At 35.3% G+C, this 19,876-nt stretch overlaps 1 long non-coding RNA gene across 1 annotated transcript in view; it reads right to left on the reverse strand.

Moving 5' to 3' along the window:
- Positions 1-19,876, reverse strand: part of LOC128868336 (uncharacterized) — a 56,423-nt gene that overhangs the window by 14,041 nt on the left and 22,506 nt on the right. The window contains exon 3 of the long non-coding RNA XR_008455096.1: positions 2,767-3,060. This is a non-coding gene — a long non-coding RNA (uncharacterized LOC128868336). The remainder of the gene's footprint in view (positions 1-2,766; positions 3,061-19,876) is intronic.

Here is a 19,876-nt window from a genome sequence, read left to right on the forward strand (position 1 = left end):
AGAATAATTTATGTATTCACCAAACAGTAGTTCCATTTTCGGAGAAAACAATTCTTCATGTTATCCAGGCCGTTGAGGGCAGGTGACATTTGCTTTACCGCCTTGTCAACAGAAGTTTTCTTCCCTTGCGTTTCTTAGCTCGGAATGTACCCACAAGCAGGTAAGCACTACCTACAAAACACCTAATAAGTATAATAGGCATGTTTTTTAAACTAAAATTATGTATCTTGACAGTTTCAAGCTAACTCCGAACAGCAGATGTTTTTCTTTTTTATGAGGAGCTTTTTCATGGCAGAAATACACTCGGAGGTTTGCCATTGCCATCACCGAAGGGCGACCGCTATTACAAAAAACTTTTTCTTAATTTTGATGTTTCACTATGGGTTATACAGTTAAATTAACGTTAATAACTTCCTTATCTTAACTGCTCAACTTCGTATGTTTATTTGAACACCAACGTTTATGATAGCACTGGCAAATGTTTCCTTTTTATTTTCTTTTGTTGAAAAACTTATTTGTGATGTAGTTTTAAGCGGAAATCAGACTCCGAGTTATCCATGATTACCGACAGTTTTTATGTCACCACATCGAGCTGCTTTTGCGGCAGCTATCTGGAGGATAAGGTGGAATAATCGCAACACCTACTCCCCAGCTGCCCTGCTTTCATCGATTAAAGCACCAGTGGAGATAGCAAGTTTGGGTATTAACGGCTTGCTGATTTTCATCATCAACAGGAAGCGGCGCAACTAGTGTCCGAATTTATAGGGCAACCGTCTAACCTAACCTAAAGTGAGCTACAGTTTTCTCTCCAAAGAGAAAAAAATCTCTACTCTACACACTGAAAAGATGTGGAAACGGCCTCTTAAACAAAGGGTTTTCCAATAACAGGTATGACAGGTGAATGAATTGCGCTATCGAGAGATGATTAACGATTTTTTATTTTCAACAAGACGACGCTACGTTCCACACAAGCAACGAAACCATTGATCTTTTACGGGAAAAGTTTCCGAACCGTGTTATCTCCCGAAGAGGTGATCACAATTGGCCACCGAGATCTTGTAATTTAACACTTTGTGACTTTTTTTTTTGGGGGCCACGTGAAAGAGAAGGTCTACGCCAACAGCCCAGGGTCGCTTCAAGACCTCAAAGATGGAATTCGTGAGGATATCGAGGACATAGGGCAGCAACTTTGCAATTCGGTTATGGAAAATTTCATGAAAAGGATATTGTCCTGAAAGCGTGGTCGTAGTGGTCATTTGCCTGATATTATTTTCCACTATTAACGGCATACCTTCCTCTTTATAATGAAATAAACATCCGATCATTTATATTAAAAAATAGCATTTTTCTTTGAATATCAAAATAACACCTCTTACTGGAAAACCATTTATTATCACCTTTACTCTACCTTCTGCCCGGAGGCAGAATTATGAATTCAAAGCTAAATTAAATAAGAATTACAACTGATAAAAGTTTATTTCAATAACTATTATAAAGAATACAATTATTAAAAATTAGTTCCTCTAAATGTGAACCGTTACGTCGGATACAATCCCTACCCGTGCCTCTCGCTGGAGAACTGACCTCGCGAACGATATTTTCTTTTAGTGTTGACATGGTCGCTGGGTTTGTTTCGTGGACTTTATTTTTGCGGTATCTACACAGAAAAAAGTCTATTGCAGTAAGATCGTCCGACCTGGGTGGCCAGGATATGTCACCGAAACGGATTATCAGTTTGTTAGAATAGAAATCATACAGTATCGTCATGGTCTCCCATCTAGAAGGACGTTCTCTAACAGAAAAAAATCATCCAGCATGCGCCGATAAGAGACACCATCCACAGAATTTGTTTTACCTCGACGATTTTCAAAAATGATGGTCTCATTATTCAACTGCTTGACAATGCACACACCAAATCGTTACTTTGAGACTGTTGATGCTTTCATAGTGGCTTCTGTTCTTTAGGTAACCAATAAGAGTAATTTTACTTATTAACACTTTCATTCAAATGAAAATGGACTTCATCACTCCAAAATATTGCGTTTGCCTTTCGAAATCGACCCCACATTGTCTCGCCGAAAATTCTACGCAAATTGTAAGACTTAAGCCCTTATACGAATTGTATTTTGATGGGGAGAAGCCTATAATCTTTCCTCAATATTTTTTGCACAATAGTTTCTGGGCACGGGTTGACGCAGATATGGTGCAAACTTATAGCGACGAGCTATGGGCCCTGGCCGTGGGCTGTTTGCAACGGAACTTGTTGCCCAAATCTTCTCTTAGAGTATCACGTAAACTTCGAATATTGTAACGTGAACAAAATCTACGAGTGGCTGCACTCGATGCATTGGCCTTGATATACCTACTCGATTGTGATCGCACGTTGTTCACCCGTCCACTGCGACACCGTGACTAAATAACCCGCACGAAAAACTAAGCTAACACGATCTCTTTCCCGCTCATACACTGAGTGGTTAGCGAGAAACTGCAAATTTAAAACCTAATTCTGCCACCAGACTCCCTGTACAATATTATTTTACATTCAGTTTAACTGAAAGATTCGTGACCGAAATATGCTTGAAAGTTTTCCATTGCCTACTGAGGCTGACTGTTTCAATTTTAGTTTTATAAGCCAGACACTACTACAAATAAACACACTAAAGCAGTGCTTTAGAGATGTAAGAGAACAGAAAAGGATCATAGAAAATTTTAGACATATCAGTAATGTGTAATGAGTGAAATTTTCAATTGTTTTCGGATACTTACGTCATTTTGTATAAAATATTTAAAAAACTGATGAACCGCTTCGTTCTAAATGGTTCTGTAGATTTTTTCTATTAAAAAGAATTTACTACTTCCGTCGAGTAAACAGCTATTTATTTTTGTTTTTGCTATCGATGTTGTCAAAGCTTTTTGCGTCCAACTTGTGAGAATATATATATATATATATATATATATATAAATGCAGTAAGAGGCGTTGGTTCTGAAACTTCCGGCTAGTCTTTCTTTCTGAGTTGCAAAGTAGACCGCAGTTAGATAATTTAATTATATTTATGAGATCTGCAAAACATAAAAAAAAATCCATTAATTACATAATTTTTCCCCATTAAGAAAATAAGAGAAGTAACAGTTCTCAATTATAAAATATTTCAATATTTTTTGTTTAAACGGAATTTTCGAACACACAAACACACTTGAATCGTCCCTTTAAGGAATCCTCATACTCAAATGAATCGTAAATCCCAGTTCACTGCATATCATTCATTGAAATCCTTTAAGAATCAATAAATACACAAAACCAACAGCACTAATGAAAGTAAACTAATAGCTTACCTTCTCAGAGCACTACGAACGACTTTTACACAAACAACACATTCATGACAAATACTCAAAAAGGACAAGAGTACTTACAGGAAAATAAAAACATGAACGCAAAGAAAAGAAAAAATCGATGAATTCACTCACGTGCGCACCACACGTTTTCTTTGCTTTCGAAGCAGAGAGGTGATGAACAGAGGGAAACCTTTTAGTTTTCCTTGCGCCTTCATCGATTTCCGCAATTGAGGCAAATGAAATGGTTTGTGGATGAAGACGGCCTGGGGAGGACGAAGGCGACGGCAAAGAATTCATAGCGCATGAATGGACGAATGAATGAAAGTCAAAAAACTCGCAAGAATGAGTGGAGCAAGTTTAAGAGAAATACGTGGAGAGCTAGTGGGAATGTGAGAAATATGGTATTGGACTGATTGGAGAGAAGGTAGTAAGGGACTAAAATGCAGTTAGTTGGTTTTGTCCGTTTGGTGGAAAGCGATGCAACAAGACGCATGAAATAAAATCAAAACCCATTGCAATCATGAAGAAAACAACATAATGAACCTTTTCTTACTTAGGTAGATTTGCATTTAAATATTTGTATGTATATGTATGTGCAAATTTAGATTTATAAGAACTTCTGCTTGTTTGACTTTTACGGAGCATTAACCTACGAACTTTATGCAATGGGCTATCAGAGCTGTTGCTGGGCAGTAAATTGAAGAGATTTGTAAGAATTCCACAAGTATGGACAACATTAGATTTGAAGATTATTGCAGCCGTTTTTGAAAATTCTACAATATATTTATTAGATAAGCAAATAGGTAGGTAAATAAATAAAGTGTGCTAAAATGATAATAGGGAAGGAATTCTTTTTGTCAGCATATTAACCTCTTCAAATCCGAGCAATAAGAAAACTGTAAACGAAAACTTTCATGGTAGTTTCGAGAACGCACAATACCCGTAAGATTTACCGAAGTACTTGTAATTAAATTCCAAGTCATTTAGTCTCAAATTCCCTCACAGTCTGTTTAGTCAATCAAGGTTTTCAGAAAAAAAGAAAAAGGGGTATACTAATTTTCGCTTAGTTATTGCGCATTTTTTTTCCATTAAAAAAAAATAGTGTATTCGTTACATGGACAGGATGCGCAATACCTCAGTGAAAAAAATAGTTTAAAAAACTAAAAAACACGCTTTTATTGCTAATCGAACTAAAAAGTAGAAAATAAATTTTAATGACAAAGAGACCTATAATGAAGTAATAGCGAATCGAACGATCAGTCATAGTCAACTACCTCAGAACAGAATTATAACAAAAATTAAGATACAAATAGAGTAATTCAAATTAGAGTTAAAAGCGTGGGATGCTTGATATAGTAAATATTACAATCATTCTATTGGCAACTACCTATGTACAGAGGGTTATGAAAGTGAAGCAAAATGCATCCCACGCTTTTAACTCGAATTTGAATTATTCTATTTGTAGCTTAATTTTTGTTATAATTCTGTTCTGAGGTAGTTGACTATGACTGATCGTTCGATTCGCTATTACTTCATTATAGGTCTCTTTGTCATTAAAATTTATTTTCTACTTTTTAGTTCGATTAGCAATAAAAGCGTGTTTTTTAGTTTTTTAAACTATTTTTTATTTTCTACTTTTTAGTTCGATTAGCAAAAAAGCGTGTTTTTTAGTTTTTTTTTTAAACTATTTTTTATTATGAATGAAAATTATTGTTATCATTGCAGTCAGTGAATTAATGATTCGATATATTCGTGTTATATAATATTTAATTCCTTTCTTATCGACTGTGAGTCTAAAGCTATGCAGTTATCGGCCGTGATAAAGAAGTAATCGGGATGAAGAACTTATTTCGTGGAGGGAGCCTGAGAAACTGATTTACAAGAATAAAAAAAGATTTTTCATTTTACAACCAAATTCACCTTACTTTTTGCCCACAGGTAAAAAAAAGAAAATATTAATCCTGGCAATCCTAATAAGGATAATGGAAAACTTTTATCAAATTATTGCATTGTCATCGGTCCTTGATAGGTGTGCAAAATTTCAAGTCGATCAGATTTTTAGAAGCCAGTGAAAATTAAGCTCAAAGATTCCGTTACATACATACATACATACATACATACATACACACATACATACATACATACATACAACCCGACCTAATAAAAGTGTGTTAAAAAAAGATTCAAAGATTCAAATTCACCTTACTTTTTGCCCACAGGTAAAAAAAGAAAATATTAATCCTGGCAATCCCAATAAGGATAATGGAAAACTTTTATCAAATTATTGCATTGTCATCGGTCCTTGATAGGTGTGCAAAATTTCAAGTCGATCAGATGTTTAGAAGCCAGTGAAAATTAAGCTCAAAGATTCCGTTACATACATACATACATACATAGATACATACATACATACATACATACATACAACCCGACCTAATAAAAGTGTGTTAAAAAAATAGTCCAAAACGCGAATTTTGAGCCACTTAAACCTTGTACTTTATTACACTATGCTTGAATCGGCTATGAAACTGCATACCCAGAATTTTCCTTTCCACTTAAACCTTGTACTTTATTACACTATGCTTGAATCGGCTATAAAACTGCATACCCAGAATTTTCCTAAAAATTCTAACTGAAAGACTGGAATATGTATGAAAATTTGAAAAGGAACGTTTCTTGATGCTATTCCATAAATTGGTTATATGCCAGAAAAATGAAACACTTACAATATTTTCATTATTTTATATTTACTCTCGCCCAGAAAACCCATATTTAAAAATAATAATTCGGCCTTTTTATATAGAGAACATAAAATTAAATGTTTAACATATTTTTAATAATCAATTAACACACAACATATTCGGCGCTAAATTGTTTTGGCGCTGTTTTCATGAAAACATTTTTTTTCCGTGGTCATCACTAAAATTTACAAGGAATAGTTAAATGATTTTATTACCATTGCTTTAGCATTCTTTTCTTCGGCATAGTCACCACAAAATATTTTGTTATTTTGTTTTTTTGACTGAATTCTGGAAATTCCAAAGTGCTCCTTGTGTTACTAAAAGTTTGATTCAATATCATAAAGTTGGTGACGACGTTAAGGGGTAACACCACTGTACACGCGTAAAAAAAACACGATTTTTAAAGAATTTTTTTGTATAGAAGGAAAGGGAAAGCAATCACTCTGATTTGGGAAGTTATTACTTATATACTAAAATACAAAACTACAAAGTTTGATCGAAAAATTTTACAAAATGGCGGCATTGGAGACATTTTTGTAATGTGGTTTCTCTTGAAGGAGCTCCGCGGCACGCAGCACAGAGGGTGCAAATTTTAATCTAGAAAAAAGAAACATTTTTTTTCTTAATTTAGATAAGAATAGCTAGAGAAACACGTAGGGGATTTAAAAAATATTTATTTTTGCGGAATTAGCAAGCATTTGAAGGAAAAAACTCTATTATGGACTAAAAAAACGGCACTTAAATAATTATAACAATCGTTTAAATTAATCTATCGAAAATCCCCTACGCTCTTCTCTTAAGAAGGTTATTATACATTATACTTAGTGAAAAACCTGATAAACAATATTTAAAATTGTTTGAGTTATGCTGCGTGCCAAATTTCAGAAAACGTGTTTTGAGAAAAACGCGTTTAAAGTTTGGAAATTTGGAGAAGTCGTTAGGTAGCAGTCACTAAGGCTTGGTTAAAAGCTTAAAATATTTATGAAATAAAATTTTTTGTTCTGTATTTTGAAAGGTTCAAAGAATTTTTAACCTTATAAAAAAAAATCAATTTTTTGAAATTTCTACAGTGGTGTTACCCCTTAAGAGCGTATGCGCATAAATATTCGCTTTCAAGCAATTACACCCCCGCCGGTGTACCACGATTATCTCATATGAACAAGTATCTAGGTTAGAATTTTGATGAAATCCGGATGTAGACATGTTGCCACAATTTAGCCAACTCCGTGTGTGCGTAAGGTTTGTGTCTGACATGACATAAACTTTTGCGAGCAACTGCAGTGCAGTCGTGTCCTTCATTAGCTAAGGATGTGTCCCCGTTTCCCAGTTCCCAGTTCCCTTTCAATATTTTAATAAAAACAAAACATAGCCAGTATTGAGGTTGGTACTTTGGCAGCCTAATGAATAGAGTTTACCTAAATGTGCATTCGTGCATACGCACACATCCATATGCGCATACATGTATACTTAATGTAAAGTGTATACTATTGAAAGTAGCTGCACTCTTGTCGAAAGAATTATGAAGGAGTTAAGGATAAGTAGCAACTAGCGACTGAGACTCGCGTAAAGCAACGGAAAGATGTTGAGCAATAAAACGAGAGTAAGGTGTCCACCACCAACAAAGAGTTGAAAAATGCAACACTGAGCCGACTTGCCAAATCCCAAAGAGACAAGTAAGCAAATGCCGAAAAACGATAACAATTCAGTTGGAGAATCATTTTATGAGAAGATGCAACGAAAGAAAAAAACATTTTCCACTGCGAACCACAGACAATAGCACCAGATAAAAAACTGAAGAAATGTCAAAAGAGAATATATATAACGGATGTCTAAGCAACACACATACACATATGTAAAGCTCCGGCAAACAAATGCACTTTTATATTTGTATGTATGTATAGGTATGTGTCTCTTATTCAGTTGTATTTAGCGAATCAGGGACGAAGATGTATTTACCAAAAATAGCAACTACAACAATATTACTATTTTACCGGCAGCCAGTCAGTTTGAGGCAGCAGATGAAACTCTGGAAAACTTGGGCATAAATGTAGGTCAGCCTTCGGAAGCCAGTCCGCAGCAGTCAAGGCGACCAAATGTGCGAGTTGGGGAAGTTGTGAGAATACAATTGAATATACGATACAGCATACCACATGCATCCGTAGGTATTTATATATACCGATACGTGTATGAAATTTACATAGTGCCTGGAGAGCTTATGTTTATATAAGTTATACATCACACATAAATCGAATGAGTACAATTTGAGAACAGAAAAGACTAACAAATCGCAATGTTGGTGGGGGAAACCAAGTGCAAGAGGAGGCCGTGCAAAAAAAGAAGAAAACTTGTAGATATGTATGAAAATATACATAAATAAATAAAAGCTAGTTCGGAAAAAATCTTACAAAACCCAGTTTATTTGACGGCAATCCATTCGCTTTGTTATATAAGATGAAGAAATTACAAAGTTTTGATGGATTTTGGCTTCCATTCAAATGGTTTGTCTTACTTTCATTGTTATGTGCATACGAAACGCATTTTCAATCACCGAGTTTGTGTAGGAAAGTGCGAAAATTACTTGGTAATTTTATTACAACAATTTAATGGCAGTTTCACAGCGTGCGTGAGCACAAACGGAAGGCCAACAACAACCACAACCAATTCATTATCAACAACGACATCAATTCTGTATACTAGTACTGCAACAACAACCGTATCACACAAACCATTGCTTGCCATCTCCCCACCTTCTTATGGACAACCTCACGCTTTAAATGAGCAGCCTCCCATAAAGTGATCACGAAACTCTCCTATAAAGTCCTCAACTTTGTCAACCACCAACAAAAAACAAAAAATAACAACGAACTTGAGCCAAAGCAAATTACCAAACTACTGGCTAAGCGGTGATACAAAGTCCACAAACAAATTTGCATCGAAACAAATACACAAGCGAACAGTGGGCAAAACTCTGTTCATAATGCTCAAAATTTGAATAGCGAAAAAAATAAAAATATTAATAATAAACCAAGGTGTGGAATGCATCAAGACACTAAAAAATGCTTTAAGTGCAATAGCAAATAGCAATTTTGTCCTAAAAATCCTAAGAAATAATGAAATACGAGTACATGCAAATGACTTAGGAACGTACATTCAAATACATCAAATGCTAAAACAAAAAGGAACAAAACTGCATACTTTCAAACCAAAAAATGAGAGGGGGTTTAAAGTAGTATTACGCAACATGCATCCTTCTGTGGACCAAGAAGAAATAAAGAGTGAATTAAGAGAAAAAGGTCATAAAGTCACAAATATATTTTATATAACATAAAGAACAACAAAAAAACCATTACCACTATTTTTTATTGAACTGGAAACAAACACTAATAACAAAGACATTTACAACATAGACAAATTAATGCACTGCAGCATCGTATCGTTTGAGGCGCCACATCATAAACGGACAATTGCACAATGCACGAAATGACAAAATCAACAGTAATACCAGGTATAAGTTATGCTGATGCAATAGCCTCATCAAATCCACAGGTAATAGAACCAGAACTAACTATCAAACCTCAAAACAACAAAGATATTGATGAACTCAAAGACATGATAAAAACTCTAATCACCCAAATGACTAATATGATGAACATAATTACAATGCTAATAAATAACTCGAATGGACGAAAGTAATAACACAAAAATTCTTATCTGGAATACAAATGGACTAACTCGGCAATATTTAGCGCTGAAGCGGTTTTTAATTGACAGAAAAATTGATATTGCGTTAATTGCAGAAACACATTTCACAGATAAAAGTTATTTAACATTTCCCGGATATAAATTATATGCAACTAATCATCCCGACGGAAAAGCTCATGGAAGAACAGCCATTATCATCAAAGCAAACATAAAGCATACTGAACGACTGCCCTATGTGTCACCTCACATCCAAGCAACGTCTATACAAATTGTTGACATCAATGGACCCATATCAATACCTTCTATCTACTGTCCACCACGTCACTTGATAAAGACGGATCAATATGATGATTACTTTAAGACATTATACAACAGATTCATTGCTGGAGGAGACTTAAAGGCAAAGCATTCTGACTGGGCTTCAAGGTTGACTAATAAAAAAGGTATATATTTAATTAACGCAATCCAAAAAAAAAATTCCAGGTTTATGTACGGGTGAACCAAATTACTGGCCTACGGATGTTAAAAAAATTCCAGATTTAATCGACTTCTGTATAACAAAAAATATTAACCATAACCAACTGAAGCTTAAACCAAGTTATGAACTATCCTCTGACCACTCGCCGATAATACTTGACTATACGTCAAAAATTTACCCTATAGAGATAACACCCCAAATATTTACAAAGAGGATTGACTGGGATGAGTATCGAAAACACATCTCCCAACAACTCATTCTAAGTATACCTTTGAAAACACAACTTGACATTGAGCGTAGCATCATACATTTTAATGGCATAGTTATTGACGCAGGATTCAGATTCACACCGCAGCAAAAATATAGCGCACAAAATGCTTCAAATGACATTTCTATTAAGAAGCAAATCAAGGAAAAAAGAAAATTGAGAAAAAGATGGCAAACAACCAGATCTCCTGCAGACAAACAGAGGTTAAACTTAGCTACAAAAAATTTGAAGGCTTGTTTATGTGACATAAAAAATAAGGAAATTGAAAAATATCTAAAAAATTTAACTCCTACACTTGACACAAATTATTCCTTGTGGAAATGTACAAAAAAACTTAAAAACCAGATAAAGCATCAACCCCCACTAAGAAAAGATGACAACACATTACAAATGATGAAAAAGCAGCGACATTGGGAAATTACTTCGAAAATGTCCTATCGAACGATGAACATAAACAAATTTTTTTTTTTTTTTTTTTTTTTTTATTATTAGTATTTTCATTGCAACTAGTATAACATTACTTATATATACTAACGAGCAATTTTTGTGGAGTTTTGTTACAACAAATAATTTGAGTTAATCCTCAGCAAAATACAATTCATACTTTTAACTGATTTTTATTTATTAATTAGTTTAAATCTAGAGGTTTTTTACGTTTGAGCCTTCGTTTCCATTTTGTATTATCGTTAAGAATCGAGGCTTCATTGTTCACATGCTTGCTTAGTCGCTCTGCTTGCGACTTTGCAAATTTCTTTATGGTTGCCGTAACCGAATCAATATTGAGGTCACGTTCTAGATCTTGCGTCCTAATATACCATGGAGCACAAACTGCATGCTTGAGTGCCTTAGTCTGAAATCTTTGTATATGCGCTGTGTTACTATAGCTGGTGCAACCCCATAGCTGAATCCCATAAGTTCAGATAGGTTTGAGAATTTGTTTGTAAAGCAGTATCTTGTTGGGTGCGGATAACGCTGATTGCTTACCCATTAGCCAATGCATATTTTGGAATTTTAGGTCCAGTTCTTCTCTTTTCTTTTTCACGTGCGCACTCCACCTAAGTTTCGTGTCGAGCGTCATACCTAGATACTTTGCTGTATTAGAGTATGGTACTTTAATGCTGTTTATGTATATTGGCAGGTAGTTGGTCTTTTTGTTTGTAAAGTTGATGTGTACAGACTTTGTTTCGTTCAGTTTAATGTGCCATTTATCTGTCCAGTTGTATATTTTATTGATAGCAAGCTGCAGTTGTGCAGTAGACTCTATTTCTGTCTTTCCGACGGTTAATATTGCAGTATCATCAGCAAATGTTGCTATAAAGCAATTTCTGCTGTTTGGCAGGTCGTGAGTGAAAAGTAGATAGAGAAGAGGTCCAAGCACACTTCCTTGCGGCACACCAGCTTTTATCTCTTTCAGTTCAGAGAACTCATCTTCGTACCTGACGCGAAAATAGCGCTCAGACAGGTAGGTTTTTAAGATATTAAAACATTTTGTTGGCAGTACATTCTTTATTTTCCACAGCAGGCCAGCATGACATACTTTATCGAAAGCTTTAGAGACATCGAGAAATACAGCCGAACAGACATTTTTTTCTTCAAATGTGTTCTCGATGATACGAGTTAATCTGGGAATTTGGTCAATAGTTGAGTGGCGCGCGCGAAATCCAAATTGGTGTGTTGGTATTATTTGTTTATTTTCTATGATATTGTTCAGGCGCTTTATCAAACATTTTTCCAACAGTTTTGACAAGATGGGAACAGTGAAATCGGTCGATATGATGCTACATCATTTGGAGGCTTTCCTGGTTTTAGAATCATGATGACATCAGCTATTTTCCAATAGATTGGAAAGTATTGCAGCTTAAAGCAAGCATTCATTATGTTTGTTAGCTTAGTAATGATGTTTCGTGGAACTTGTTTGAGGACTTCGGCAGTTATTAAATCAAACCCTGGAGATTTCTTCGACTTCAACTTTTTTATCTCGGCGCACATCTCATCTTCAGTTATGGGTACTATATCGCCATAATTATCATTGGCTATGCCATCATTATTTAGTATTGGTGATGTGTCGCTATTGGGTGTAAAGATTTTTGCTAGATAATCTGAAAATATGTTTGCTTTTTCTATGTTGGTTTTCGCCCATCCATTATTGCCTACTTTGATTGGTGGATTATGGTTAGCTGGCTGTTTAAGCTTTTTGGTGCATTTCCATAGTGAGTAGTTTGTGTCTCTTTTATTATTTAATTGCTGTGCGTAGTTTGTAAATGATTGATTTTTGTATTCTTTAATTTTATGGCTGAGATCTTTCGCTGCTTTGTTCAAAGCTGCTTTATCAACAGGTGATCTTGTTTGATGCCACCTACGCCGCATTTTTCGCTTCTTTAGCACCATTTCTTTTATATCTTTTGTGTATTTGTGGCCAGCGGAAATTTTCATTAAAGGAGGTGTGCTCGACCAAGCAGAGTGTTGTATTTCTCTCGTCAGTTTTAAAACTTCGTCATCTATCTTTGTTGTTGATTCCATTGGAAACGTATTGTCTTCAGATTTCTTCTAACATTTTGCGGAAATAATCCCAGTCGGTAAATTGACTAGTTAATTTGAGAACTGGATCACGTAACACTACCGTTTCGCTGAGAGTTAGATAGATTGGCGAGTGATCTGAATTCATGTCTAGCCCATTTTCAATATTAAGATAAGCACTGGAGACTTTTCTGGTGATGAAGAAATCGATAAGGTCCGAATTTTTTTGTGGATCAGATGGCCAATACGTTGGCATCCATGAAGATGCAGTGTTACAGTTTGTTTGTTGAAGCGCTTTGAAGAGCTCCCTTCCTTTAGTGGTTGTTTGCCTAGATCCCCAATGGATATGTTTAGCATTAAAATCACCGCCCATAATGAATTTTGTTTTATGACGCTCAATAAGATGGACATATTGATCGTATTTGATTTGGTGCCTTGGAGGACTATAAACAGCTGTCAATGCTAGATCACCTCCAGCATTAATTGTGATGGTGGTGGCTTGGAATTCATTGGTGCTGACTTTTTCTTGTTCGTAGTGTTTAATATTGCTTCTAATAATTACGGCACTTCCGCCTCGGGCACTGTTGCTTGGGTGAATAGTGTGGTAAGTTTCAAAGTTTTTGATCTTGAAAAAAGTTTGATTAGTGAAATGCGTCTCAGCAATTAAACAAATGTCGATTTTTTCTGAATTGAGAATCATTTCCAATTCTTGCTGGTGCTTTGGGAGACCGTTCGCGTTCCATAACATTATTTTTAAAAAATTAGGCATGTGTAATTGACTGATAAATTTTAAATTCAAGATTTTGCAACCTTTGCTCCAGTGATTTGTTAAATTCTTGTTGTTCTGTTAGTTTTTGCAATATTTTTGAAAGTATATTTTCTTCATGTGTAGTGACATTTTCGTTAGTTTTTGCCACTTGTGAATAGGTTGGTAGATTGCTTGGGACTGGAATTGGTATTGGTTTATGCGATATTGATTTCGTACTAGCTTCATCTTTATTTTTCTCTCTTCCTTTAGTTTGGCTTTCAGCCTCAGTGTTATTTTTCCGCTGTCCAATTTTTTTGTCGCGAATTTTTTGTAGTTCTTTGGCTACTATGCAGCCTCTGTAGCTAGCAGGGTGTGCTTCTCCACAGTTGCAGCATTTTGGCAGCTGCTCCTTTGATTTTGTGCATTCGATTGTTTTGTGCTTCTGCGCACATTTGACACAGCGTGGCTGCTTGCCGCAATAATTTTGAGTATGTCCGTAGGACTGACATGACTTACATTGAGGAATTAATGTTGTTTGTTTAATCGCTTCAATTTTGACAACCGCATGTAAGATTGTTTTTATTTCAAATATCTTTTTAATATCTTCAATTGATTCGAATGTGAGTAGAAACATATCTAGTGGCTCCTTTGTTTTCCATTTTAGCTTTTTAACTGCATTAGTGATTTTTAGGCCTTGTTTTTTAAGATCTTGTATGATATCAGTAGGATCGCACGAATGATGAAGATTTTTTGCTATAACTTTTATTGGTCTTGTTTGCTTGTTTTCATAAGTGTACCAAGAGATATTTTGTGTTGATAGCGACTTTGTAGTCTTTCTATAATCATCTGGATCAAATGTATTTATTTTATAGATCTTATTGTTCAGAAGTTTAATAGAGAACGTATTGCTAGACCCGTTTTTTACAATGTTGAACAGTTTTTGGTACTCACATTCAGCTGTTACCATAATTGGTGGCGGACGTGGGGCTTTTTTATCATCTTTTGGTGTTTTATTGTTGGCAATTACTGTATTCAAGTTTGAAGTTGAGCCTATTTGTTCAGGTGAATTGACAGCTTTTCGTTTTTTAGATGGACGCTTTTTTAGGATCCAGTCCGTCTCTCGATCTAGCTCTTCTTCATCGGTTTCGTATTGAGGTGGTGTTTTATTTTGCTGTGCACTGTTGGTTTTACTAGTGACTGCAGTTTGAGCTTTTAGTTTAGCGTTTTCTATTTTTAGCTGTTGCAGCTCATTTTTTAATTCAGCACAAATTTGTTGCATATTTTGTAGTTGTTTCGATAATATTTTAATATCTTCTTTCTCTGTATTTTCATGTTTTTTTAATAGATTTCCTCCTATAGATGGTGTTTTAATAGTGGCTCGATTTTTGAACGAATTTCCACCGCCCGGTGGAGGTGTTCTTTGCAAATTCATTTTTTTTTTTTAATTTTTTTTTTTATTTAAATGGCAACCCTATTCGATTTGGCATCGATAATGCAGGTAGTATTAAGATTTCTATGTCAGTGCATAGGTGGCGCGCCGCACAGTATTTAATTTTGATAAACAAGTACAGCTGGAGGCCGCTCTCCTCTCTCTGCCGCAATTGTTTCAGTTTTTTTTTTTTTGTTTTTTTTCTTTGTTTTGCTTACTTATCTATTTGTTTACTTATCAATTTGTTTGAAGTGATTTAGCTGATGTCCAAGACGGGTATCCAATCGCTGGTACCTAGTCACGGTAACTTTTGGTTTAATTTGACACTATAAAATTGTTTAAATAGATAATTTATTTAGAGCACAAGTTCGACACGTCCACTCTCGGCAACTGTTGTTTTCTGCCAAATTGACACGATTTGTAATTTTAATACTGACACCATCACAAAAATAAGAAAAACAAGCACACAAGAAGTGATATTATGCATCAAAACTCCAATCAAACATAAAAAAGCACCCGGATATGATATGCTGACAGGCAAAGCACTTACGGAGCTACCAATTGAGGCTTACCTATTTCTTAGAAACGTATTTAATGCAATGTTTCGCTTATAATACTTCCCAAAAGTATGGAAAGTCGCAGAAATCATTGCGCTACCAAAACCGGGCAAAAACCCAACAGCTTTAACTTCATATCGACCTATAAGCCTTCTTCCGACTATATCTAAAATTGCAGAAAAACTTTTACATGACAGAATTACCCCAATAATTGACGCGAAAAACATCATTCCAAATCATCAATTTGGTTTTCGAAAAAAACACTCAACTATCCAACAAATACATCGAGTTACACAAAAAATAATTTCAGACATGGAAAATAAACTATATTGCGTTGCTGTATTTTTGGGCGTCGCAAAAGCTTTTGACAAAGTTTGGCACAAATACCTCTTGCATAAAATTAGGACAATATTACCACTGGACTATTATTTAATTATCAAGAGCTACCTTACTGACCGATGCTTCTACATTAAATACAATGACAAATACTCACATATACATCCAATAACAGCAGGAGTTCCTCAAGGCAGCGTTCTAGGACCACTGCTATATGTCTTATTTACCTCTGACATACCACTCTCAGACGACACTAATTCTACTATAGCAACATTTACAGACGACACAATTTTATTGTCATCTGACAAAAACCTCTCAACCGCAACAACAAAATTACAGATGTACACCAACAATGTACAGAAGTGGTTTGACAAATGGAGTTTAAAAGTAAACGAGGACAAATCTGTATAGGTAATATTTACGACAAGAACAGAGATTGCTGCTAGCCCGATTAAGCTCAACAATAAAAATATACAAATTGAAACATCTGTAAAATATCTTGGAATCCATCTGGACTCAAAATTAACTTGGAAATATCATATCAAAAAGAAAATAAAACAAATAAAGGAAAAATTTCGACAATTGCATTGGCTGATAGGCAGAAATTCTAAGCTCAATATTTCCAACAAACTTTCAGTATACAAGGCGGTCATTAAACCAATCTGGACCTACGGACTTCAAGTGTGGGGAACTGCAAAAAGAACTCACATAAACAAAGTACAGCGACAACAATCAAAAATCTTACGTATAATAACAATGTCCGACAGGTACATAAAAATTGATGACATCCATACTACGTTCAATATACCATTAATCGATGAAGAAATAAAAGCGATAGAAACCGACCTATTGACCTATTAAATTAAATATTCATTTTCGTATGCTAAAATAACTGTTATATATAAAATGTAATTGTTTTCCTAAAATGTAATCGCTCTATTCGTCTTGGCACTGGCCATGATGAAATATATTTAATAATTTTCCTAACTAATTGTTAAAAAATGTACTAAATGTCAGTATGACAGATGTATGATTAATGTAGGAATAACAAAAACAATAAAAATAAAAATTTTGAAAAGTAAATGCAAAAAGAAAGTACGCATCAGAGACGTTAGCAGAGAATTTGTAAGTCGAAGCGAGGGAAACATTTTATTGGCGGCTATAAATTAAAATGCGCTTTGCACCAAAATTAATAGAAACCCATTAAAAAGTTCATGAACTGGAATTAGGCACGAGTATTGTTTTCCCAAGAAAGTAACTCCTGCATTGAAAAGAATCTGACTGATTTACTTTTTTCCAATTTTTTTTGTAATAAAAACAAATATATTGTACTTAATTCTCTGCTACAAAAAGTTTAAAAATCAAGCTCTTAATTTTCGTTCAATTTTATTCTTAACCTCCTCTATTTGATTGTGCGAGCCTCTTTGGACGGCACTATTTAATTTGGCAGCGTTTTTTTAGTTCAGCGACGTTATGAGCTACTCACCCTCCTTTCAGGATTTAAGAAGAGCAAATGCATAACTAGTGACAAAGATCGTCACACAGGTCAACATAAAAATCCAACAGCTCTGCATACTGATTAAAAATGAATGCAAATGCTCCAGCTCAGAAATTATTCGAAGCGATGCCTGCTGGTGGTGGTAGAAGATGAAATCGACACACTTTTTGGTCTGCTTTAAATTTAACATGAACTTAAATCCTGGTAGTAGAAAATGCAAATCTCTTTTCGATGTAATGGACGGGATTTAATATACATATTGTATATCATATCCATAACTTATAAACCTCATCCACAACCTTTCAGACTCTCCATATACACCATTCATATATGATATGTACAGACATAGCCACATGAGCCTAACTTTCCTCTCTGACGTTATTTCCAACATTGTTTTATATTTTATTTTCCGTTCAAAGCGTGCAAACAATACTAGCAAATCTTAATTTCGTATTATACTAATCCAATGTTTTTATTATGTACCCAATTACACAAAAAAAAAAAACAAACGCTTCAAGGCACAGTTATAAATCAGCCGGAAATGGTTTAGCGGGTTAAAAGCGAAATTTAAGCTCATCGTCTGAATGCGTTCACTCCACCCACTTACATACATGCAGTATCGTGAAGGTGTAAAGTGTTGTATTCATTCATATATATGTGTATACAACGAAAGAACAGTTAGTCTGCTCTTTTTCAAGGAAACCCTAAAACACTGAAACTGGGTCTTATTTCACTTGAGCTCTAAGAAAACAACAAACAACAAAACACAATAAAAAGAACATTAAAACATTACGGAAGAACTGAGCACACACGTAATCGTCCCTCGTCCCACCTATCGCCCTTATCTCACACTCATTTGCTGAAGTTCGATTTATTATTCCTCTCAGCTACATATAGCCTTAGCGCTCATTTACTTGCTTAAGTTGAGGGTGGTTTCGGAGGGTTTATTGATTGGCGCTACACCGGACTCACCTCTGGTGTTGTTATGTATGTATGCTTGTTCAATATTCTTGTTGCTTGTTTCTTCTGTAAAAAAAAACAACAAACCAGCATTGGTACCGAACCCTCCCATCATATTGCATCAGTAAACCCATCAACGCGTCCTCTCTTCGCCCCCAACCACTTAGTTTGAGTCTACACATATGTATGAATGTCGCGTAGTGTTAACGTTTGTTTGTTCGTCTAGTCAGCTAACTGACAATTGTTTGTCTCGTTGACACCAACTGCGACAGGCGCCACATCGAAATTGGCGGTTGTGCTGCAGATAATCATTGGATTGGTATTGTAGAAATTGATTAGTTTGGTTTGGTTAGTTGACTGGTGACAGTCCGTTGCACTATGTGCGCGAGCAGCGACAGGTGGTGGGTAGAAATTTTTGGTGGGATGGGAGTGCAACTGCTGTTGGAATATCTTCAGTGAAATCGTTGGTGTTATCAGTGTTATTTCAATTTACGGGTTACATTACCAATAAAATTATAACACCTACGCAGTTGATTAATTTTCGTTTAAATAGATAATACAATCTAATCTGTATATGTGTTATCATAACTAACTACACTTCACTTTTTTGTTTAAGAGCATGTTTACGTATTTTCAAGTAGCTACCTTCACGCATTCTTTCCTTTCGGATTTTCAAGTCCTAAGAGAAAGAAATTATTCACTGTTCCAAAATCCACTCCAAAAAAATTCACAAACAATTTTTACATGTTGCACTTACGTTTTTTCCTTATGGCATCCAAATCAGAAAGAAATATTGACACATTGTAACTCACACTGTCAATTTGACAGTTCAGTTCCGCCCCAAGCGTTAAAAAAGTAAGCGACATTATGGCTGGTTCAAAAGAACGCTGTACCCGTTGCCAGTGCTCCGAATTACAACCAAACTTTACGAAACCCATTTTCAATACTTACTTAACAATGTGCGTAAGTTTGGTTTAATTCGGTGCAAAGACATGGCGGGTCCACGTTTTGGCATATATTTCGAGACCCTAGTCATCAATAGGTATGAAAATTACCCCGTATTAAAGCACTTATCAACAGCTTTCTTTTGATACCCATATTGTACATACACAACCAAAGGTTACCCGAGTCCACGTTTTGACCTATATCTCGAGACCCCAGTCACGGAGCGGCATGAAAAATACTCTGTACTAAGGCATTCACCAACAGCTTCAATTTGATATCCATATTGTACAAACACATTCTAGGGTCCACGTTTTGGTCTCTATCTCGAGACCCTAGTCACGGAGCGGATGGAAATACTCTGAAC

Source organism: Anastrepha ludens, chromosome 6 (genome assembly GCF_028408465.1).
Source record: "Anastrepha ludens isolate Willacy chromosome 6, idAnaLude1.1, whole genome shotgun sequence".
Taxonomy (NCBI): domain Eukaryota; kingdom Metazoa; phylum Arthropoda; class Insecta; order Diptera; family Tephritidae; genus Anastrepha; species Anastrepha ludens.